General features: G+C 40.5%; 1 pseudogene; it reads left to right on the forward strand.

Annotated features, from left to right (window-relative positions):
* The first annotated feature begins 13,953 nt into the window (after positions 1-13,953).
* LOC100942639 lies at positions 13,954-14,752 on the forward strand (annotated as a pseudogene).
* Positions 14,753-15,039: the final 287 nt, after the last annotated feature.

A 15,039-nucleotide genomic window follows, 5' to 3' on the forward strand; every position in this document is an offset into this window, starting at 1 on the left:
AACTCCAGCTGACTAAAATGAGACAGTTAACCATTGCACTAAATAGATTTACTTATTTTGACTTGTTCCTGAGTTGAAGGGACTGAATATAGGGGCCTTCTGGCTCTGGGGTTTTGGTGTTTTGGGAGCTTTACCGCAACTCAGCCCTGACTCCACCCCTCTCAATAGGGAATAGCTGGCACCTATAGGTTTATCTATAACACTCCTTGTCCTCACATCTCCCCTTCCTTCCCAATGTGAGACTAACCACACCCTCAGTGGTGCTGAAAGAGTTTGGGGGCTGTGATTATTTCAAGGGGACCCAGGTGATCGATAGGAGTCTGAGATTTCTTATATATCTTCGGGGAGGAATAGCCTGCTATTCCCTGGAATAAAGTGAAGGGAAAATATTCTTTTAAACCATTTTTTAAACCAAATATTAGTGTAATTAAAATATTTTAATGGAAATTTCAAAGACTGTCAAAAGGTCAAGGCTAGGGTGTGAAGCTGAAGCAGCTATCTTATCCAGGGTGTTTTTTCTGTAAGGGCAGCTTGGAGCTCACTGAGAAACCAGAGTTAAGTGATTATAGTGTGCCGTCTTGATTAGGAACAGGCTGCTCTGTGCAGTTTGATTAGTCTTGCTTGTAACCACGGGATTACAGCTTATTAAAACTGACAGTGCTGTGTAGGGCAGGGAGCCTGGAAGGTCAAACGTACTTGCTGAGCCAGGCACCAGCAAGCCTTGCCTTTACCTAAAGGTTTGCTATAATTGGCATTCATTTTCATATTCCTTTTAATTCCCTCATTTTTTCCCCAACCTTCAAGTCTCTTCCTCATTTTATACCTTTCATTTCTTTCTCATGAGATACCCTGATTTGTGAGCACAAAACTCACGTAACAGCGGGCAGAGAAAATGAGGCAAGCCCAGCGTAAGCAGTGTGAATTCACATAATCACACATTCTTACAGTTTATGAAAATCCTCGTTTATGCCTGTGGTTCAGATGTAATTACTAACAGCCCTCTCCCCTTTTATTCTCAAAAGTGCCCTAGTTTGCACAAGTTTTGTGGTCGCCCTAAGGTGAATGGTAGAGATGACCAAACTAGAGAACAGGTGCCCTAGCTAAACAGGACAGCTGCTACCCACATCTAGCTAATTGCTGCTGTGTGGGTCCAAGGCTGCCATATATTTTAGTCTTTTAAGAGAAGCCAGAAATCTGGTTTTCAGGTGAAATTTCACAAGTTTTAAAGGTTGGAACAATTTTTTGAAAATATTCTGCTAACCCAACAAAACTTAATTTGCAACTTCTGGCTTAGAATCTGGAAGGAAGGCTTTGGCATCTTTAGTATTAAAAATTTCTCACTGATAAAAATAAACAGAAAATGTGCCTATAGTTTCTAGTCCTGTAGCTGTTGATAGATTTCCACATTAAGAGAATCCACGTTGTCCCATTGCATGATGCTCAGATAAATCCCTGAACTACTCTAAATCTGCCAAAAGGGAAGTTATGCATCATCTTGTTCAATCTTCTGTTTTATGGATAAGAAATTTTAGGCCTGGAGAAGAAAGTAGCCATCACTTGCATCTTTTCTCTTTAAAGAATGTCTAGGTTCACAATATAACACAATATCATAGACTAGGTGTTTAATAAACAAAAGAAATTAGGCCAGGTACTGTGGCTTATGCCCATAATCCTAGCACTTTGGAAGGCTGGGGGTGGGATTGATTCAGGCCAAGAGCTCAAGACCAGCCTAAGCAAGAGCAAGACCTATCTCTACAAGACATAGAAAAATTAGCTGGGTGTTGTGGTGCCTATCTATATTCCAAGTTATTTAGGAGACTAAAGCAGGAGAATTTCTTGAGCCCAGGAGTTTGAAGTTGTTGTGAGCTATGATGACACCACTGTACCCTAGACTGGATGACAGAGTGTGAACTTGTCTCAAAATTTTTAAAAAAAGGAAGAAATTTCTCACAATTTGGAGGATCCAAGTCTGAGATCAGGGTGCCAGCATGGTCCGGTTCCAGGAAGCTCTTCCCAGATGTTGACTACTTCCTTCTTTTTCTATCTTCACCTGGTGGAAGGAGGGCTAGAACACTCTCTGAGATTGCTTTTATAAGGGCACTAATCCCATTCTTGAGAACTCCACCCTCATGTCCTAAATTACCTCACAAAGGCCCACCTCTAAATATCATCACTGGGGATTAGGATTTCAACAAGCCCATTTTGAGGGGACATAAACCTTTGGTCTGTAATGAGGAGTTCAAATGTGCACACATTCCTTTCCAGTTACCGCCTTGGCTGGCCTACATCTCATCCTTATTTTCTGCTGGGCTTGTGCCCTTCCAGGGTCAGCATCAATTTCCCAGTAACTTTCCAATGATGCTTTCTGGCCTCACAAAACCAGCTGGACATAAGGGCTCCTATTGCACCTTCCAGCATTAATAGCAACAGCCCTGGCTAACGTAGTGAAATCTCAATTACTGTTTGTCAAGTGAACGAGTATTTTCAGGGTAGCTAAAGCGTTACCTTCAGATTTTAGTCAGCTGAGTGCTAGTGAGAAGTGACTTACACAGCAGTACGTGGTAGGACCTATGCTGAATGTCTTGTCAGTGGTGGTTTTATCTCACTTTATGCTAGGCAAGCTCCCAGTGTCCTGACACATTGTTTTATTTTTTTATTCTTCTGTGACTCGTTCTACTTTCTACCATTATCTTTTAGGGCTGGCCTCAAAGCAATTTCCCCTGCTCTGACAAGAGGAACTCAGGGTGAACTTTTCTTTTGTTCTCATTCCTCACAATCCACTTGGAGACCAGGCCGAAGTTGCCAAGGAGTTCAAACAGCCCTGTGCTTCCCCCACCATGAATCAGAGAGATTAGCGTCCTCTCTGCACACTTTCCCTAATGTTCCCCTTTCTCCCTGAACCGCTCTCCCCTGCTGTCTGCTCCTTTGTCTGCAAAACACATTTTCTCTTATTATCACCTTGTTCCCTGCCTGCTTTGGATGGCTTCAGCTTGTCTCTTAACAAAATCAAGATGTTGCTATTAATGGTCTTCTCTTTCTTGACAGCTTAGAGTCACTTTATTTAGTCCTTTTCCCCCTCCCCTCCCAAACCACATCATCATCCCTGCTTCAAACAAAAGTGGTATAACTGTTTCATAACCACTGCTTTGTAGTTGCTTTCAAAAATGCACAAGAGGGTGGAAGAGATTAAAGCAAGGGCAGAAAAACCAAAAGGAGAGGGGGTAAGGGATACTCCAATAACTGAGAAACAGGGCAAGCATCTTCAGACCTCTTCTTTTTTGAAGAAATTTAGGCAAGATTATTAGCCCACAAGACTGAACATCGCAAGCTCTGTGGTCTTGTAAAGTCTTCCTCTAATTCTCATGGAGGGATGGGAAAATGGCCTCCCCTCTGAGGATCTGTTTTCCTTCCAAAGCATTAAAATATTGTCTTAGAATTGTTGGTTGTAAATCCTTCATCGAATCCAATTATGTAGTAGATACCAGTTTTTCACATCCCTCCCCCAAAGCTAAAATATTTACTCAATTTTCCATCATTTCCCATTTCCTACTCATTTAGTTTTTACTTGAACACACTTAACCTTTCCATCACAATTCCATTTATTGTTCTCCATAACGCTAGCGAAAGAAAACACAAACTATGGGGATAAATTCAGTTCCCACATAGTAATTACACATCAGAAGGGAAAAAAAGAGAGTGACAGTATGTTCATTTTTTCTTTTTTAGACCCTCCTATTTCATGGGTTTTTTGTTTCTGTTTTTCTTTTTTTGGTAAAACATCCCTTCCAGTCATGTTGAAAAAGTAAAGTTCCACTTTACTTTTCCACCTGAACATTTAGGTATTACTGCATATCCAACATGTCAAAACCCAAATTTACTGTCTATCTTCCTTCAGTAAGATGTTTCTCCTCTTGAACTCCATTGCCTATGTCAATGGCACCTGTCTTCCAGCCAAATCCATCTGGACAACTTATTCCTTGGATGAAAGATGTAATACATGGAAATAAAGGATGGCTGTCAGATATTGGGGGGAGAATCAACAGGACTTGGTTACTGGCTGGGGTTGGGGGGAGGGCAGTCGAGGCCTGATTCAAGGAAGATTACCACCTATCCTGCCCTCACCCCTGCTTGTCCTTCCCAGCTGCACTCTCTACCTCTTGAACTTCTACCATTCACTCCTCCTAGGCTAAGCATTCATGGATATTATCTTCACTGGGATACTCCCTACTAAACACCTTCGGTGGCTCCCCAATACCCTCCAGACCAAGGTTAAGTGGCAACCTGAATTTCTAAGCTTGCTATCATCTGACCCCATCCAATTACCATGGGCTTTTCCTCTTTTTCCAAATGGTCATATTTTAATCTTACCCTTTCTCCAAGGTCCTGCTCAAGAACTTATCTTCCATAAAAACTTGAAAAGGTTTCAAAGTTGGAAGAGTTGGGCTTCTTTTGGTTCCGGCTTCCTCATCCATGAAGGCATCAACATGTGCTCTAGACACTTGGTTTCCTCGGGGCTTTGATTCTGTGAGCCCCATCTTCCAACCAGACTATCAGCTCTGTAAGGGAAAGACGATTCCTCAATATTCTTCCAGCTTGCAATGTATTTGTCCACGCGGGAATGCATAACTAATTTTCTTCTTGCCACATGCCTACAGTATGCCCTCTGCCTCTCCGTTTTTATTTGACACATCGCTTGTCCCATTTCTCTTTTCATTATCACTTGCTCAATATTTCAGTACTTTTGCATATTACCTTCTTTATTGCTCAAGGTCAATGTTATCTTCTCCAATTTATAGAGGAGAAACTAGGCTCAGAGGTTGAGTTACTCAAGGATACAAAGCAGAGTATCCAGGATTTGAACCCAGTACTCCAACGGAGAAGATCAGGATTTTCCCATCTCACTCCCTGACTTCCTAAATTGTGTTTTGTTATACAGAGCATCTGTTGTCCTTTGCGAGCAGAGGCCAGAAGTAGGTGGAAGCCTATGCCAGGCTGAACTTCTCTGAGTGACCACCTCTCCTGGTTGCCCTCTGGGCTACCGCCATAATTACTCCATGCTGCTGTGGGACTGGAAGGTAGGGAAGGCTTAATACTCTTCCCTTTTCCCTTTTTGGCTACAGAAATCTGCACTGCATTTTAATGATGAGAGGGCTGAGGAGTGACCCAGAGATGATAATTTTGTTTTGGTCAAAGACTCATACATTTACATATAAATGAAAAGCAAAAGGACATTTAAATTGTAGAAAGGAGGAAAAAAATAGCTTAGTCTTTCTCCTTGTCAGAAAGAGGCTTCACTGGTGACACACAGAATATAATTTTAGAGCCAGCAGCAATGTTACAGATCATTTACCCAGCGCCCTCATTTTATAGAGGCAGAACCCAGGCCCAGACAGTGTGGCTGATGCCAGGTCCGACAGGAAATGAGAAGCAAGTCTGGAATGGGAGTCTAGGTTTCCTTCCTCAGCTCCAGCCCTCCTCTACATCCTTACGTCTTGTTCTGCCTCAATGTAGTCTCAGCCCTCTAAAATAGCCCCTACTTTACACACTAGGTGCTGTAGAGACTTTTTTATATTTTTAGTTTTGGGGAAGGGGTCAAGGCCTTGCACTCTTGCCCAGGCTAGAAGGCAGCAGCATTATCACAGCTCCTTATAACCTCAAACTCCTGGGCTCAAGTGATCCTCCTGCCTCAGCCTCCCTAGTAGCTGGGACTACAGGTGCACATCACCATGCCTGGCTAATTTTTCTATTTTTAGTAGAGATACTGTCTTGCTCTTGCTCATGCTGGTCTCAAACTCTTGGCCTCAAGCAATCCTCCTGCCTCAGCCTCCCAAGGTGCTAGGATGACATGTGTGTGTCTGTATAGACACTATTATCATTGCCACTTTGGTAGTGGCTATAGCCTCTTCAGCTGCTAGGATACTGATTCTTGAATACAGAGATGATTCGCTTCATTGATCTCATTATTATAACCATAGGCATCAAGAGATTTGGCAAAAGATGTCTCAAGACCAGCTTAGGAAGATCATATAGACCAAACCTTTTCCTATGTACTCTGTCAATAATAATCTCTTCTCTGGACTATGAACCTCTCATAATTATACCTTTATAATTTTTATGGGTTGCTGGGGGTTTTTTGTAGAGTCAGTCTCATTTTATCACCCTTGGTAGAGTGCCATGGGGTCACACAGCTCACAGCAACCTCGAACTCCTGGGCTTAGTTGATTCTCTTGCCTCAGCCTCCTAAGTAGCTGGGACTATAGGCGCCTGACATAATGCCTGGTTATTTTTTTTATTGTAGTTTGGCCGGGGCTGGGTTTGAACCTGCCACTCTCGGTGTATGGGGCCGGCGCCCTACCCACTGAGCCACAGGTACCATCCGGGTTGCTGTTTTTTTGTTTGTTTGTTTTTTTAATTAAATCATAGCTGTGTACATTAATGCAATCACAGGGTACAGTGTGGTGTTTTCATACACATTTTGAAATACTCTCATCAAACTGGTCAATGTAGCCTTCATATCACTTTCTCAATTATTGAGTTAAGACATTCATACTCTGGTTTTAGAAAGATTCACTTGTACCCTTGTAGGATAAACCCCTCTAATCACCCTCCCTACACCCATCCACCCCCTCCCCTCCCTTCTCCCTACCCCTCCCCATATTCTAAGGCTATAATTAGGTTATAACATTCCTATGAAAGCTATAAATTAGTTTCAAAATAGGGCTGTGTACATTGGACACTTTTTCTTCCATTCTTGAGATACTTTGCTATGAAGAACATTTTCCAGTTCCATCCATGTAAACATGAAGGAGTTAAAGTCTCCATCCTTCTTTAGGGCTAAATAATATTCCATGGTATACATATACCACAACTTATTAATCCATTCATGGGTTGATGGGCACTTGGGCTTCTTCCATGACCTAGCAGCAATTGGGCTGCAATAAACATTCTGATACAAATATCTTTGTTGTAATGTGATTTTTGGTCTTCTGGATATGTACCTAATAAAGGAATTAGAAGATCAAATGGCAGATTTATTTTTAGTTCTCTAAGTGTTCTCCAGATGTCTTTCCAAAAAGGATGAATTAATTTGCATTCCCACCAGCAGTGTGGTTTGCTGGTTTTTATCAGAAGAGGGGAAGGAGTGAGCATTGTGTTCATTTTCCAGGGCTCCATCAGGTGATCCCTTTCTTCTCATGGGTCCTTGATGATCTGTGGAATTTGTTCCAGCCAATCAGCACACACCAACATCTTGATCAGGGAATTATTCCCAATATCTTGGCACCAGGGGTACTGCTTAGTCATCCACATCTTCTTTATCCTAATTCTCTCTGATACCTAGCATTTGTGCATTCATCTAGTCAAGAAAAATATATTCTCTTCCAACTCTCTGGACACTTGGGAATGAGAATGAGAAAGCTCCATAGATATCACCAATCCTCTTGGATTTAAAAACCAAGAGCAAATTAAAATTATATATATTCTGTATAGAGTTAAAATGTTTCACTTTACTCATAGAGCCTATCAAACCATATTCTAACCATAAAAGAACTGTCCTAAGAGATAAATGAAGGTAAAAAAATCACCAGATGACAATATCTATAGATAAAGAAAATCAAAACGTTAGCGCACTATATTCAGTGTCTATTCATTACCATGGAATAGAACAGTAGGCCAAATTAGCAAGTAGAGTTTGCCTATTAGCTGGATGCCTGGAGTATCTCTAATTCTGTATGAGTGTTTTTCATATCAAGTCAGCAAATCTATAACCCCTACCAAAAGTATGATTTTTCTGATTTTATACTTGAGTAAACAGGGCTGGAACAGTCAAAGAACTGTTTAAAATTACTTTTGATTTCAGGAATATCTGGGTCAAAGGCAGTGCTGCTATCACTGACACTTGAGGGCCGCAACAAGGAAATACATTGGCTATAAGAACAATAAACCTGACTACTCTTAACAAATGTGTTTCTACTGAGTCATATATCTGATTTTTTTTTTTTTTTGAGACAGAGTCTCACCTTGTTGCCCTCAGTAGAGTGCTATGGCATCATAACTCACAGCAACCTCAAACTCTTGGGCTCAACAATTCTCTTGCCTCAGCCTTCCGAGTAGCTGGGACTACAGGTACCTGCTACAATGCCTGGTTATTTTTAGAGACAAGGTCTCACTTTGGCTCAGGCTGGTCTTGAACTCATGAGCTTAGGCAATCCACCTGCCTCAGCCTCCCAGAGTGCTAGGATCACAGGCATGAGCCACCATGCCCAGCCTTCTCTGATTTTTTTTTTTAAACAGAATTTTGAAAAAGGCAATTTAGTATGGATGTCTAAGATAATTACAGGAGGTAGAGGTCTTTTCTAAAGACAGTGCATTTACTCAAAACCGTTTTGGAGCAACATTTGGAAATGGAGTTCAGGAAAGGAGTTCTGACTGGGCAGCGCAGTTAGCAGAGTGTTCATAATGATAGCATTGTATGTTCACTTTAACTTTTAGAAAACAATAAAAAGTCATTTAAATCCATATCTTATGAGGTGGTCAAGTTAAGTAGTTCTGGTTATGAATTTTTCAGAGTCGTGGCCATATGGGTTAGAGTGACTGTAAAATAACTTATGGTGTGATTTTGAAGTCAGGGATGAGATCCTAGCTAAGCAACCGTGATAGGAGTGTTCAGTTGGAGGTACAAAGATTTAAAAAGTTGCCATTTCATACTGTTAATCTATTTGGATGTTCAATAACATTTGTTGAATGGATGATCTGTCCATTTAAACATGTATTGCCTCCTTACTGTGTCCTACATTTTCTGGCTGGTGGAGGTTCACAGGTGAAAATGTCAGGATTTTTGCTTTTGAAATCATAGCTTACTGGAAGAAATAAACACTTCATTACAAAACAGCATAGTAATCATTTTGCTGGTGGGATATACAAAGTGCTATGACATGAAAACTGTGAAAGTCTTTCTCACCTTGTGTTCTCAACTAAAATAAGAAGATGCAGTTTGATGAATATGAATCTATTGTACTTATGGGGACAACAGAGAAAATAGTTGACTTGGTAATTTTAAAAATGATCTGTAGAATTTTACTAAGGGAAAAATGCTCCAGGCCACTGATAAAATGGCCTGAGAGATCCTCCCAGATTTGACCGGTTCTTCCCACAGGGCCATGTTGCCTCTGACTGATTACACTTCCATCATTCATTCTATTATTCGCAATTTGTTGACAGATGAGGCTGCGAGAGTGACACAAAGGAAAGGATCATTGCCTTCTTTGATAAAACAAAACCCAGACCTCCAAAGTTTAGTATCAGAAGGAAAGAGATTTGAGAGGATGGAGAGCTCCAGTCTTCTCCCTGTGAGCTTTAACTTCCCTTTGGAGGTTTATTTTAGGTTCATGCTGTCTCTACCATGCTAGCTTCTCTCCCAAGAATACTCTTGCTCACACTCATTGGAAACATTTATTTTCTTCCCTGAGAGCAGCTGAAATTTCTTCATTTTTTTCATGTAACTGAGCATATTTAGAGCCACAATCTTTTTTTTTTTTTTTTTTTTTTTTAATCTTCAACAGTGGGGATGACATAGGCCCATAATTGTGCGTCTGCTTCACAGTCAGGAGGAGGCATTCTGGCCATTGTTATAACCTCCCCTGGGGTCAGAAGTGACTGACAGTAATAACAGCTAATCCTAATTCCATTATCTCATTTGCAGTGGGTTCAATGAACAAGACCCTCTCTATTCTTTGACAGTAACATTAAATAGCAAGCTGGTGTCATTTTCTTAGTCAACCAATCAGCTCATGGCCAATCTCAAGTCTTGTACATTTTCATTCACTCCCCTTACTGACACTACTGGATTATTAAGAAGCAAATCCCAGGTGTTTTATAATTTCTTTTGTTAATCTTTCAATATGTATCTAAAAGATAAGGACTTCCTTAAAATATTTAAACACAGTACTATTATTGCATCTAAAACTAATTAATAAGCTCTCACTATAACCAAATACCTACACAGTACTCACATCTCCTCCATCATCTCACTACTTTTTTCCTGTTGGTTTGTTGAATCAGCATCCAGGTGGCTTTTGAGCACTTGACTGTGGCTAGTCTCATTGTGACATGCACTCTACATGTCAAATGCACAACAGATTTCTAAAACTTGGTACAAAAAAAAAAGATGTAAAATGTTAATTATTTTTATACTCATTATATGTTTCAGGGACAATGTCAACGATGTTTGGTATATTGGGTTAAATAAAATATTAAAATTATTTTCATCGATTTATTTTTACTTTTTTAATGTGCTAGTCAAAAATTTAAAATTACATATGTGGTTTATACTATATTTCATTGAATAGTGTTGATCTAAAGGATTGATCAGGTTCAGGTTTGATTTTTTGGCAAGGTGATTGCATAGGTGGTGGTGTGTTCTTCCATCTGGAGGCAGACAATGATTGGCTCTCTTGTTCTAAGATTTTATTTATTTGTTTATTTCAAAATATTAAGGACATACAAATGTTTTTGTTTTGTGGATACCTTGTATAATGCTATGTCAGGGCTTTTAGTGTGTTTTTCACCAAAGTAATGTTTATTGTACCTAATAGGTAAGATTTTATCCCTTACTTTCTTCCTATCTATCCCCCTTCTTGGTTTCCGAAGTCCTTTACATCTCCTTGTGCCTTTGTGTACCCATTGTTCACTCATTAGTGAGAACATGCGGTGTTTGTTCATTCATTCAGAGATACTTCACTTAAGATAATGATCTCTGGTTTCATCTAAGTTGCTGCAAATGACATTATTTCACTTCTTTATATGGCTGAGTAGTACTGCATGGTAGACATATACTACACTTTCTTTATCTATTCATGAATTGATGGGCACTTAGGTTGATTTCACATCTTTGCAATTGTAAATTGTGCTGCAATAAACATTTGAGGGCAGCTGTCTTTTTTACAAAATAACTTCTTTTCCTTTAGGTAGATACCCAGTAGAGGGTTTGCTGGATGGAATGGTAAGTCTACATTTACTTCTTTGAGGAATCTCCATACTAATTTCCATAGACATTGTACTAATTTGCAATTCCATCTCTTGTGCTAAGATTGATCAGTGGTCCAGGTGTTACAGCCTGATTCATCCATGTCAAGAATACCATTAGCTAATGGTTTTAGCAGCAATTAATAATCATTTCTCAGATCTACTCTTTCATTAGATGGTGCTATGAGCTGAATGTTTGTTTTTTCCTAGCACTCTGGGATTTTTGTATAATCCTAGCACTCTGGGAGGCCAAGGCAGGTAGATTGCCTGAGGTTACAGGTTTGAGACCAACCTGAGCAAGAGCAAGACCCCATCTCTAAAAATAGTGGGGCATTGTGGCAAGTGCCTGTAGTTCCAGCTACTGGGGAGGCTGAGGCAAGAGAATCACTAGAGCTCAAGAGTTTGAGGTTGCTGTCTCAAAAACAATTTTTTTTATGTGTCAAAATTCTAACCCCAATGTGATGGTTTTAGGAGGTAAGGTCTTTGGGAGATAATTAGGTTTACATGAGGTCATGTGGGTGGGGCCCTGATGATGGGATTAGCACCCTTATAAGAAGAGATCAGCATACTTGCCATGTGCCATGTGAAGATACAATAAGAAGGCAGCTGTCTACAAGCTGGGAAGTGTGTTCTCACTAGAGTCCAAATCTGCATGCTCCTTGATCTTAGACTTCTACTCTCCCGAACTGTGAGAAATAAGTGTGTTTGTTTAAGCCACTCAGTCTATGGTATTCTGTCATAGCAGCCTAAATGATTGAGACAGAGCATTTCAAGGTGATAATGCATCATTTCTTCTGCATTTATTAATAGGAGTATTTCTATAAAGAAAACTTCTCATGGGTGGCAAATGTGGCTCAAAGGATTAGGGTCCTGGCCCCATATACCAGAGGTGGCGGGTTCAAAGCCAGCTCTGGCCAAAAACTGCAAAAAAAAAAAAAAAAAAAACTTCTCATCAATGATTTGTTATACAGTTGACTCTTGATCAACATGAGTTTGAATTACACAGGTCTACTTACACACTGATCTTGGTCCTCCTCTGCCTCCCCTGTGGCAGCAGGACCAGCCTCTGCTCTTCCTTGTTCCCCTCAGCCTATTCAACATGAAGACAATGAGGATGAAATGTCTTTGAAATGATTCATTTCCACTTCATGAAAGTAAATATATTTTCTCCTCCTATGATTTTCTTAACATTTTATTTCCTCTAGATTACATTATAATAAGAAAACAGTATGTAACATGTTTAACGTAAAAAATATGTGTCAGTCAACTGTTTATGTTATTGGTAGTTTCTGGTCAACCATAGGCTATTTGTAGTTTAGTTTTTAGGGAGTGAAAAGCTATACAGGGATTTCTGATTGTGAAGGGAGTTGGAGTCCTTAACACCTGTGTTGTTTAAAGGTCCGTTCTACTGAGGTTCAAATTCTTTTGGATGAACATTTGATTTTTTTCTTTGTATACTAATTTTCAATAGAATAAGTTGATTCCTTAATATCCTCTAAAAGTAGAGTTTTTTAAAAAAATTGTATTTTAAGCATCAAAATGAACTCATGCATTTTATTTAACCTGTTTGGTGTTTTGAAAGCATTGGAGAATTCTTTTTAATCCTCAAATTATCTCAGTTTTGACCAATGAAAGGATGTCTGTTGAATTCTGAATCCTTTTAATACAATCCCAGTGGTTTGCTTTTTTTCTTTAGGGAATAATAAGATATCCCAAGATTGTATTTTATATTTCTTCTTCCCAACCTGGAATTAGCCATTTTCCCATGAAATTCTGATTCCTTTTATTGGACAGTGCTTTGTAAAGGGTACAATCTGGGTTCCAGGAGTATTTATTGCTACATTTATGGTCATTGCTTCTAGGTATTTTTTTTTTTCAGAGACAGTCTCACTTTATCACCCTCGGTAGAGTGCCATGGTGTCACAGCTCACAGCAACCTCCAACTCCTGGGCTTAAGTGATTCTCTTGCCTCAGCCTCCCAAGTAGCTCCACAGGCACCCTCCACAACGCCCAGCTATTTTTTGTTGCATTTTGGCCGGGACCGGGTTCAAACCCATCACCCTTGGTATATGGGGCTGGCGCTATAACCACTGAGCCACAGGCACTGCTCTGCTTGTAGGTTTTTTCAGTGGACAAAAATATGTACAAAAATATTGGAGCTTTTCAAAATGAAGTTTTGATAAAGTAAATGATTATCAACAGGAGAATGGTATGTGTATACAACAATTAAATAAGTGAGTGAACTAAACCTGTGTGTAATTAATGTGAAGTTTCAGAGAATAGTGCTTAATATACAATTGGAAAGCTTGAAATCCAATACTATGTGAATGTAGGTGTATGTAACAAAATATGAAATATGAAAATGGTAAACATAGTGACCTTTTTCTGGGCCTGGAAGGGGGAAGATGCTAGAAAGAGGATTAAGTTTATTTGTAATTTATCCTTTCTTTTAAAAGATTTGAAATAAATATGACAAAATGTTTGATAAAGTGATTAGGTACAAGTATTAGTCTTTAAAGTATTCTGAGTGTTCAATATATTTTATAATATTTTCCAAAGTGGAGCTGGTGTTCCCTGGTCAGTCCAGAGACCTTTGCTGTTGCCTCCACACTCACCAAGGCTTGGACCCAAAGTGCAGCACAACCTCTCAGGAGATGTGGGTCCTCAGAGCCACTTTAGTATTGGACCTTGCAGCTCTGCAGAGGCAGCAGAATAGAACCTGTGGATGGGCCCTTCCTGGGAAGTTTTATAGCTGCTGGACGATGATCCTCATTAACACCTGTCTGTCAGCATTGTCATCACATAACTTCTCTGTGCTGTCAGGGCCTCAGATTGCAGTTCTATATAGAAAAAGCAACTGAATCCCCATCTTTCAATGGCTTCAGGACAGCATGAAGTCCCTGCTGTTGAGCCTATGGGCCTCTAGGCACGATGTCCCTGCCACTGGAGTATGCCTTCAGGCATGCAGCTGTGATGATTCCCTCAAGGACACTATGCCCCTGACTCCTCCTCCATCAGACATGGGCAGCATCCCCTGAAGCCAGTGGAGGAAGGAGAGGCCACATATCCTCCCTCACCATGACCTGTCATGGGCCATTGGTAATATGGACAAGATACTGGTGGTGAAGGCAAAAGCTGCCCAGGTCATCGTGAATTCTCTGATCACAAAACAGACCTAGGCAAGCATTTAGCATTTTGAGCAACAGGCAGGCCTGAGAGATGTTAGCTACACACTGCATAAGAGCCTTAAAACTGAGGAGACCTTCTAGGGGCAGAAGCACTGCACAAACTAAAGCTATGGAGTAGAGAGATGACAAAAGAAGAGAAGCGGCTTGTGTCAGCCCTTGATCAGCTGAGGCAGCAAGACCAGCCCCCGCTGCACGCTCCTTCTTCACCTAAACAGAGGTCCAGAGGCTGGTTCACTTCTGGTTCTTCCACAGCCTTTCCTGGCCCAAATCTTTGCATCATGGGTTCTGCAAGTGGAGAGAAGGACAGAAACCTGTCAGATAAATGGAGCCTCTTTGAACCAAGATCCCTCTAGAAGTATGATTTGGGAAGTTTTGCCACCCAGGCCCACCCAGGAGCCCAGAAACCCTCTCCAGTGGAACTGATCCAAGTGTAGGCCACCCGAATGGCTGAAGATCCAGCAACCTTCAAGCTGCCCATGATGGACATCCCGGTGATGGAGAGGAAGAAACAACCCCACAGACCCATAATCCCACATCTGTGACTTGAATGTGTTCATGCCCACTGGTTTCTAGAGCTCTTTCTATTCCAGAAACTAAATAGTGGGTTTCTTGTGCCCTGCTTGTCTTTTACCTTGGCTCTGACATAGGAAAGATGCATTTTTTAAAAACCTCTTAAATTGAGGCTAGAGTTGGAGGCATAATTGGTTTTTGAGAAAAATGAAGGCCAAGTTTACCCTTTCTGTATGGGAGGAAGCCATTTTTTCATAACCTTTAAAGTTAGATTAAATCACAGCAGTGGTGTATGAGGGACTTCATTGCCTATTTTTGA

Source organism: Otolemur garnettii, unplaced genomic scaffold, assembly GCF_000181295.1.
Source record: "Otolemur garnettii isolate 467f Iridium unplaced genomic scaffold, OtoGar3 scaffold00122, whole genome shotgun sequence".
In the NCBI taxonomy this organism is placed as follows: domain Eukaryota; kingdom Metazoa; phylum Chordata; class Mammalia; order Primates; family Galagidae; genus Otolemur; species Otolemur garnettii.